The sequence below is a fragment of the Patiria miniata genome, unplaced genomic scaffold (assembly GCF_015706575.1).
Source record: "Patiria miniata isolate m_02_andy unplaced genomic scaffold, ASM1570657v1 HiC_scaffold_25, whole genome shotgun sequence".
Lineage (NCBI taxonomy): Eukaryota > Metazoa > Echinodermata > Asteroidea > Valvatida > Asterinidae > Patiria > Patiria miniata.
Genome location: NW_024037064.1, coordinates 8848445 through 8858436, shown reverse-complemented (window position 1 = coordinate 8858436; position 9992 = coordinate 8848445). Strand labels below are relative to the sequence as shown.

At 41.1% G+C, this 9992-nt stretch overlaps 1 protein-coding gene across 2 annotated transcripts in view; it reads left to right on the top strand.

Moving 5' to 3' along the window:
• Window positions 1–271: 271 nt before the first annotated feature.
• LOC119732955 (tyrosine-protein kinase JAK2-like) overlaps window positions 272–9992 on the top strand; it is a 50935-nt gene continuing 41214 nt past the window's right edge. For both annotated transcript variants that reach the window (XM_038206537.1, XM_038206538.1), the window contains exon 1: window positions 272–464. The gene's annotated coding sequence lies outside the window, so the exon portion shown is untranslated. The remainder of the gene's footprint in view (window positions 465–9992) is intronic.

Here is a 9992-nt window from a genome sequence, read left to right as displayed (position 1 = left end):
TTGTTTTATTTCATCTTTGCATTGTAATAAAATAACATAGTGACAACATTTTACAAGAAAAACAAACTTTGATGGGCCAAGTGAGTTTAGTCTCCGAGTCCGAGTCTTCACGGCCGATTGACTCTCTGAAGACTGAATTGAGATCTTTACGGTTGATAATAGCGCCCCCTCTCCTATCGCCCTAACGATCCGCATCGGCCGGCCCGACACGTACCGTACACTCGGGCTAGCATGCATGCGTGTACTATGTACATGTACAGGCTGCAAATTTTGTGTGTGATCAATTTACGGTACACGATAAACAACCAAGCCCATAGGCCCATGCGATCTCCAACACCTGAATAAACGCCCAATTCCTAACAAATCGAGCGACGATCAAGGGTTCCTACATCCATGCTGCGTGCGTCTGTGATACAAACAGGATATGGAAGAGGCTTTTTCGGTCCATATGAGCGTGAGAAATGGTAAGTGAACCACCAAAATATCGGCCAGAAGATGAAAATAATTTAGGGTTGACCCGGTAAAGCCAAGTACTATAGGCCTATCCGTGCATCGGTGACATGAAACCTTGTGTCAGCATGGTGTGAGGGCGCCCTACATACACCAGGTTGTAGAATTTTCCAATAATAACATGAACATTTAGGTTCAAATTGAGCATTGGATACTAAGGAAGTGCTCCCAAATTTGTTTCTGGATTGTAGACAAATCTGTAAAGCATGATTAAAGGGAATGACAGTCTGATGTTTATATTTAGGCATGTTAATGTTACTTGTTTGTACACCTGACCTATATAGCCTAGGCCTAGCTACCATACAACTTGCCTGACCGGTACAGTCATTATTAAATCAATCATGTTAGTCATGTTAGTCCGAGTAACTTGGACCCAACTTATCGCCCTTTTAACATTGGGACATGGTCTGGCGATAGTAGGGTCCAAGCTAATCCTTAAAAGTTATATGCCGAGCAACACAATTTTTGTCCTTGACCCAAAACTCAACATTGCCCAACAAAAACATCAGATTTCACCCTCAAAATGGCCTACAAATTACTAGATACGCCACCTGAGGTAAAAGTAGACATCGATGATTAAGATGGTTGTACTGAAGTTTACTTACGACCCGGATGAAAAGTGAAATTTCCCGTTCAATTCCGAGAGCTCCCCTCGCAATTGTGAACACGTTAAATTTCCAACTCTTGTTAATGTTTGAACGACGTGATGTGGTCTTCATGCCCAGCGTACATTCGACGGTCCCCGTATCCCGAGTGCGATTCCGTTACCGAGCGCGTTGCATCGATTATGATAATGAGAAGACTGGATCGCGTTATATACAAGTATATTTCGAACGATAATAATTAATAGGGGGTCGGATACTAGGGCAGCTTGAACTGGTTTCCGCCCATAAAATTTCTTGGCAATGCAAGATCCTACACTCGTGTAAATTTACAGATTAAGCTTTGTATACATTATGCGAGTATACTTGTGAAATGTCGTGCCGCATTACACTTTCGAGTGTATTTTTGCTAGGACGGAGCATGGTGTTGTTTACAACGCCACGTTCACGGGTCTAACTTGGACCCTACAAGGGTTCAACACCCAAACCTCCCCTCTGGATCCGCGCCCCGCGTGTTGTCGTCATTGGGCTTCATTAAAACTGGCATCCGGTATTCAAATAATGATCAGTACGAATATCGGTACTTTGGCCTCGGCACCGCACCTGGTGCAGCATACACCGCTTGCGCTGCTCGCATGACCAATCCAGCATGTGCTGGCCATGGCTACCTTTTGAATACCGATACTCGAATACAGTGCAGACGCCAGTTTGAGCAAACACATCGACGACCACATGCATGACGGAGCCAAAGGTTACCCAAGAACTTCCGTTGGCACTGGATCTGTCATTCCCAAGAATTTCAATAGAAAAAAATGGAGCTCGATATGAACGTGTTAAAAATGTTGTGCCAGTGGAATATCTTGGGTAACTTTTACGGGACCTGCACAAGGGCGGATCCAGAACACAATTTTTGGGGGGCCCAAAAAAGTTTTGGTCCCCCCAAAAAGTGGGTCAAAAAAATTACGGCGTGGGGTTCGGGGCCCGCTTACTTTTTGGATTCTAGATGCTCTGTGGTGCGATCTGAGGCAATTTCTGACCACTTTAACCAATGTTTTGTTGAGGAAAAGATGGTGGTGTACTCATTGCCTGCCTTTATTGCGATGTCACATAAAAAAATAAAATAAAAAAATTGGTTTCGTTTTTTTTTTTGGGGGGGGGGCCATGGCCCCCTTTGGCCCCCCCCCCCGGATCCGCCCTTGAACCTGCAGGTGTTCATCATTAATCTTTGGGACTGTGTAAGGAATGTCTTCATCCAGGCTTTCAAAAGTTCAGACATGGCAAAGATGCATTGCTATGTACCGTTGCTATCTGGTATGGTCGAATGCTCACAGACTTCAGAGGTTTTGAAAATTGAAGGAGTTGATGGTACCGGTACATGTACTGCACAGGTATCACTTGTAAGACACACCTCCCGCATCAGAGTAGTAAGCTACACATGCATGCACCAAATGTATGGATTGACACAAAATTTAGTGCTCAATATTTTGGACCCACTTTTTACGGATTGTGATACGTACAAAATGTACCTGTATCTTGTGCGGAAATATGACGCACCTCATAGATTGTTTGACACACCAAATCATGAATTGACACATTCCAGCTTTGAAGGACTCAACACACCCTCGAAGCACCATTGCTAGGGGTTGGGGGGGAGGGGGTTGCGTCAAGGGGCCTGTCAAGGGGTCTGTCAAGATTACAATAAGCCATTTGCGAGTTAAATTTGAATAAAATCTGGAACGCTGACTTAATACAATGCTTTGCACGTTTTAACCTAGCATTCTCCCGACCAAAGAGACTGTTACTATATCACGTGATTCGGGGCAAGCCTTATGCTAGCAACCCCCAGCTCCGGCATGGTCTGGTGTCTTTGTGCCATTCTCACCCATTGTGAACGATGTATTGGTGCTGAGCGTCTCTTGCGTAAATATGCAAGAGCTTGCCCCGAATCTTGTGATTAGCAACAGTGTCTTTGGTCTGGAGAATTCAAAGATAAAATGTGCCAAGCATTCTGAGCAGGTCATTGTACCAGACGTTTTTCAAATGTAAATCCCAAAGGGTATAGGTTACTCGCAAATGGCTTATTGACGGGTGCATTTGGCAGTTGACGGTATTTGACGGTATGACGGTACAAGGGCGTCAATTGCTTCTCAAAAGTGAAGGGGATATAGGCCTACCGGGTATATTTGTACCTTGATCTGAATCTAATGCAAGCGTGAAGACCTAACGGCGTGAGATTTGGGGTTTCGCTTCAGGGCTGAAAAAATGTTGGATTCTAGATGCTCTGTGGTGGGACCTCATCTGAGGCAATTTCTGACCAGTTTAACCAATTTATTTGTTAGCAAAAGATCATCATTTAAACATCATTTTCGAGTTTGGAGTGATTGAAACAGCTATTCTGAGCTATAATTCTGGGACGAAAAGAAGTGGGGGGGGGGACAAACGACATGATTTCACTTGCTATTTTGGGAGACACGACCTTGTTGCACGGACACGACGAAACGTCATTTCTGTAGGTCACACGTAATGATTATGCATTAATTTACAGGCCCTTTTCTAGTATACAATGAGCAAAAATAGTCATTAATTACAATGTAATACTAGATTACTGGGACTTACCTGTACCTGCCAAAAATGTTTTGGATAGAGGGAGAGATTTTGAATTATTGAGGGAATTCTTTGTGTAAAACGATGAAAAAAGCGACAACACACAATACAAAAAGCCTTCACCTCGACAAAATCCCAGCACTTAGGGTATAAATTAAAACGAAAGCACCTGTCTGGTTTTATGTAAATGGTCTCCTGGACTTTTACTACAAACAGAAGATGTAGAATTTTAAAAGGACCTTATGATGTAAAATCTGTCAGAAAGGTCTTCGAAAGTTTGCGATGGTCTACAGTGTTCGTACAAACTCAGAGTCCTACTACACTGGCAAACTTACCCGACTGCGAGTATTTCGCCGGGAACATTGGCTGGCAACACAGTGCTCCCGTCGTATTCCAGGCAGACCACAGCTTGGAACGGTCCCTACAAGATGCGGAACGCTCCCGCATTCCAGTCAGAACAAGGCACGTTCCAACGGGAATGTTCAACTGGACCACGAAGGTTCCCGACTTTTGAGAAACTCCCTTTTTTTTTTGGAACATCATATAAAGACATCCATGCTGAGCCTGTTGAGTCTTGGGATAAAAAAAAGGTTTTATCCCAAAGCAAATTTGAATCCTCGATCTTGATTGGTCGGTCCATGGCAACAATACTACAATCCATATCGGACTCCACGTACATTCAGAGATGTGCACGCTATTATTGCCGCACACACGTGTATCATACCGGGATGTAGGCCTATTGGTTTAAATCTGAGGTTAAAGCTCATTCATGCGTACAGAAGTAGCATGACAACAAACTACATTGTAATATTCAGGTGAAAATTCAGCAAGGGCTATAAAGGTTGTCCTGAAAAATCCACTTACAATTTGTAATATCCAAATACCAATTTACCAACGACAATTTTTTAAACTGTGAGCCATTTCGAGCAGATGACGAAAAACGTCTGTGGTGTACATGTAGGCCTAATTGTATTCCTATAAAAAATGAACTTGGTTTAAGCCTAATTGTTTGTCAAATGCCACATTTTTGTGAATTTAAGCCACTTTACACGCATGATTTGAGAGCTTCTGTGAAAAAGTTAAGCCCTAATTTGGATCTTTAAAATGTTTCAATATCAGCTAGTCAAATGGAAACAATGTGTAATTGATACAACATGATAGTCATAATTTGTTTTGGAAAAAATGTTGCAACCTGGCGCCACTTTCATCTCAATGAATGTCAGTCGATCATTGCAAAAATGATGATAATTAAGACCAGAATCTGGGACTGAGAAAAATTTCCAAATTTGTTAGGAAATATTTGGAAAATTTCTTGACTCTCTAAAAGTATAGACTACATGTACACAACCGCTGAAGTGGCGTCAGGTTGCAACATTTTTCCCTTTGTTAAATACAAGGCTCAATGTCAGTGTTTGAATATTTGATCAAATCCAAGTTCCAATAATCGACTACTTAATTATTCGTCAATGCACAACACTAGCAAGGACTTACTAAACATCAGCATCCAATGGCAGGCCAGGGGCCAATTTCACGGCGCTGCTAAGCACAAAAATTTGCTTAGCACAAAAAAAGTCTGGCTTATAAATAAAAGCAGGTTATTAGCCAAAACTCCATGTGATTTTCATGCTAAGCAAACAACAGCTGAATACTAATCACGAGCAATTTACAACCCGTGGAGTTTTGGCTGGTAACCTGCTTTTATAAGCCAGACTTTTTTGTGCTAAGCAAATTTGTATGCTTAGCAGCGCCGTGAAATTGGCCCCCAGATCCCTGATCCGAGGAAATGGCATAAAAACAGCATCTCGGTAAATCAGGATAAATTCTGTTGGACAGCCAGTTCGGGATCTTAAGCTCTTTGGCTTCTTATCTTGAAGCCACGTTGTCACATTTTGTAGGAGGGGACCATATTTTCTTCTCATTTTACGACTATTTTTTTCCTGTGCTGTATTCCTAGAAGACCCATAAGCTTCTGAGTGTCCATTGGGTTTACTGTCTTGTAGGAGCCTACTGCCTTTTACGCATTGCAAACATGAAGAGTTTTCAGAAGGAATAATGTGAATGTGTTTGTAACCTACGGTACCAGTACAGTGTATACAGTATACGTACCGGTACATGATTTAGTGTATATCTTCATCCAATAAAATTATTTTGTTGAAGGTGGCTTCAAAAAGGGTGTTCGGTGACACACTTTTTTTACGTTCATTAGCAGTGGAAAGTGGTTACGAGACCCAAACAGTTGAGCATATTGTAAAATTTTAAACACTTTTTCTGAAAATTTTCTCAAAATTGAGCTGAAATGTCAACAGGTTAGTTGTTGCACGAAAAGTGAACGTACAAATTTACTGTACCTTTAGCCAAAAGAGATGGATACAACTTGTCAAAATGTACACCAACATTTTAAGATTTGGGAACAGCCCTCTGATCGTAGTCAGTGGATTTGTTGTAAGGATGTTGGAGACAATCTAAGAAATCGCAGTGGTCAGAAAATGCACTGGTATAGATCTCTATGTTAACTTAAATAATCCATCCTGAGTGACCAATCAGAGCCAACAGCATAGTTGGGTTGGAGGGGGGGGGGGAGGATTGACCCCCCCCCCCCCCCGATAATTTCTCCCAGTCTGCACATGTAGAGTGTAGGTTGGCAACTGGGCAACTCGGGCAATTAGGGCCATGCAATTAGATAAGAAGTGGACGTTGCATAGGCCTAAAGGTAAAAGATGAGCTAGTGTTTTCTTTAGTGTTTTTTCCTCTACCAACTTGAAAGTGACTAGGACAAGAAAATACTGTACATTGTACAAAAGATGATATACCGGTAGGCCTATTTTTTTATTTGAGAAAATAACAGGTCTTTTTTTGTGTGTTTCGTACCGGTACGTAACATATGGACAGACACACTGTAAGGAAAAAGGTGCTATTAGTACAAATTTCATTTTCTAATTGGCAATTTCATATGACATTATCAACCTATTGCTATCAAGCGAAAGTTTAACAGTTTTTGCACTGGCTTCAAAGTTATGATGTGATTAGGGTTATGTACATACAGAGACAGACACATGATTTTGTGACAAATGTCCAGTCTGTTCCTACGTTAACATGGTTAAACCCTGATTATAAAATATCAAATAATTCTTCACATTGACTCTGAGTTTTCTAGGTTTTGACTGATAGCATATTTCTCTACGGTACATCTTCTTAAATCAGACTACAGTACATAAACTTATATGTGATACAGTAAAAAGACACATGTATCACAGCACTATACATGTTATTATTGCCACATTTTTTTTTTACAAATTACATGAAGAACAACTTCAGAACATGGAGCTATAAAAAGGAGAAGAGAACAACACAATTCACAAGACCGGACACAGACTATAAACAGTTTGCCACAATTAACAATCAAAATACTACGTGTCAAAAAACAAATGTCCTACTTGTGATCCTAAATACGCTGTTGTTTACCAATGGAATTAAGCCAAAATTTCAGATCATGTAAACAAGGCATGACAAATTCTGTGAAGCAAGTTTCATTAGCTTTGTGCAAGCAGGTGAAATTTAAACACCATACGAAAGAAAAAATACTCACTTTCAGAATGTTGATACAGAGCTGGAGATGGTGGTGGAAGGCATGTATGTTCGGCGACCAAGAACTTCTGAGGAATGCAGGATCACTCCTGATGTCATTGCACACCACCTTGATCGTGTGTTGCACCAAACGATCAAGGAGGCATGTGCAATGACATCAGGGGTGATCCTACATTCCTTCAGAAGCTTTCCACCGCAGCAAGCGCTTTCCGCCAACGTCTCCAGCATTGTGTCGATATTAGGGGGTCCGCTCATAAGTCCGACGCCTCATAGGTCCGACGCCTCATAGGTCCGACAGAATCGCATCACCTAACCAAATAAAGGCCTATAAGTCCGACGCCTCATAGGTCCGAGGCCTCATAAGTCCGACGCCTCATAGCTCCGACGCCTCATACATTGTAGCTCCGACTCTTCGTAAGTCTGACAAATTAAACACCTCATATTTCCGTTGTCGGACTTATGAGGCATCGGACTTATGAGGCGTCGGACCTATGAGGCGGAATAAATAAATTTTATGCCTCATAAGTCCGACGCCTCATAAGTCCGAAATTTCAGACTTATGAGGCGTCGGACCTACGGTATGAGGCGTCGGACTTATGATACGGCCCCGATACATGTATTAGAGGATGCCAGATTTTGAAAATGAGTATTTTTTTGTATGGCGTTTAAATCTCACCCTCTTGCACAAAGCTTATGAAACTCACGCCATAAAATTTGTTGTGACTTGTTTACATACTCACATGATCTGAAATGTTGGTTTAATCCCATTGTTAAACAACAGAGTTATTTAGGTGCAAAATTAGGACATTTTTTTTTTGTAAATCGAGGATTTTCTTTTACAAGTTCCTCTTCCCTTTTCCTTTGTTTGTACTAAAACTTTTTGGCGACAGCTCTCATTGGTTTTGTACACGATTCGGTTTCTGTCCTCGATTTATCGATGGTGTTGCACCTGTGTGTCCTCGATTTACACCATAAAGTTAATAAACATGCGCATACATGTGTACCACTTAAATTGTCAAGTTGAAAACAAAATGCTGTTTTGTTGATCTCTGAGGACACATGTACACGTATGCATCCTCAGAGAACCAGCATGCCACACAGTGTTGTTGAATGTGTGTACAAAGAGTTCATTCATGTACAATGTACATAGTATGTACTTGTACAATAAACCCTGCCCCAGTGTCCAGGGTGCCTGGGTACTGGGAACAAGTGAAGTGTAACATTGAGGCAAAGCCAATGAATGCCCATGGGTTCTGCACAGTTTTGACACACCTCTTATCTATCACAGCAGTGGCCATTTGTTACACGTGTCACTGCCAAAATATTATACAAGCATGGTTTGAAAAAAAAAAAAACACCTCAGAGTCAGACAGATCCCCCCCCCCCCCCGAACCCTTTGTACAATAGTTTTGTCCTATGATCGCTTCTTTGTGTATAAATTTACATCCATACATGTAGTCTACTACATTGTATGTACATGTACATGTATATACATTGTACAATGTTGTGTGTTATTTCTAACTGGTGGTACTTGAACATTTATATGGAACAAGCATACTATGAGGGATGCGGGGCCATGCATGGCACTCATCATAAGGTACAATAGCAATTTTTGCCATTGTTTCTAAGGTTATGGAGAATACAAACATAGATCACCGGAAGAACTGTGCATTTTCAAATAATTTTGCATTCTGCATTCAAAATTGGATTTGATAATTAAATTTTTGAATATTCAAAACAAACAAGCTTTACATCATGTACACCGCCTTAACTACATGTACCGGTACACCAGTCGGAAATTCCACATGTACCTGTCAGGAAGTGAATACGCATGCGGCACGCCCTCATTGATATTTGATAACATTGATCAGGAAAGGTATGCTCCACTGAGCAGGATTTGCATATGAACAATGAGCTTAATAAATATTACCGTAGGAACATCGTGTACACAATATAATGATATTTTGTTATGTGACACTATGTACACACGTAGCTGACACTATTAAAGATGCAAACTTATAGTAATGATTATAATGACTTCACATGCATTTCTCTTTCAATCTTCTCATAGCCCTAACAGTCCTGAATCCTCCAATCTCAATACGATTTTGCACACCCCCTAGGGAGTTAGAGTCAAGACAAGTCCCATTTTTAGAATATCCAAATATTTGAATTTAGCACAAATGGCACAAACGCGCAGGATGCACAGGGTGTCCATCCCTGCGAGTCTGCAACAGTATTTCATGCCCGTTACAATTGTTCACAGAAAGCAAAGGTTAAAGGGAAAATACAACATTTGCAAACATCACAAAATAAAACTACCAAATCATTTTGAAATACCTTGCTGGACTGTTAGTGAATGACAGTGTAAAGCATCCTGTAAAATCATGGCACCTGGTATACTGTCATTTTCAAGAAAAGTGGTATTTTTGTACCAAATTTCCAACGCTGGTCGGCCGACCAGCGTTGGAAAAAAAACTGGCTTTTTTCAAAAACTGGCTCCAATTGACCATCGCACTTCTTTGCAATCGATTACACACCTATAAACGGGTACAAGCCAGCTAGACTGGTTCCCTGACCTTACAATTCCCCAATATGTGTAAACTGCTCTGTTTCTTCCTATATGGAGTCAGGGAACCAGACTACAGGCAAATGATTGTTTTTCTAGCATTTTTATAGCATTTTCGAACC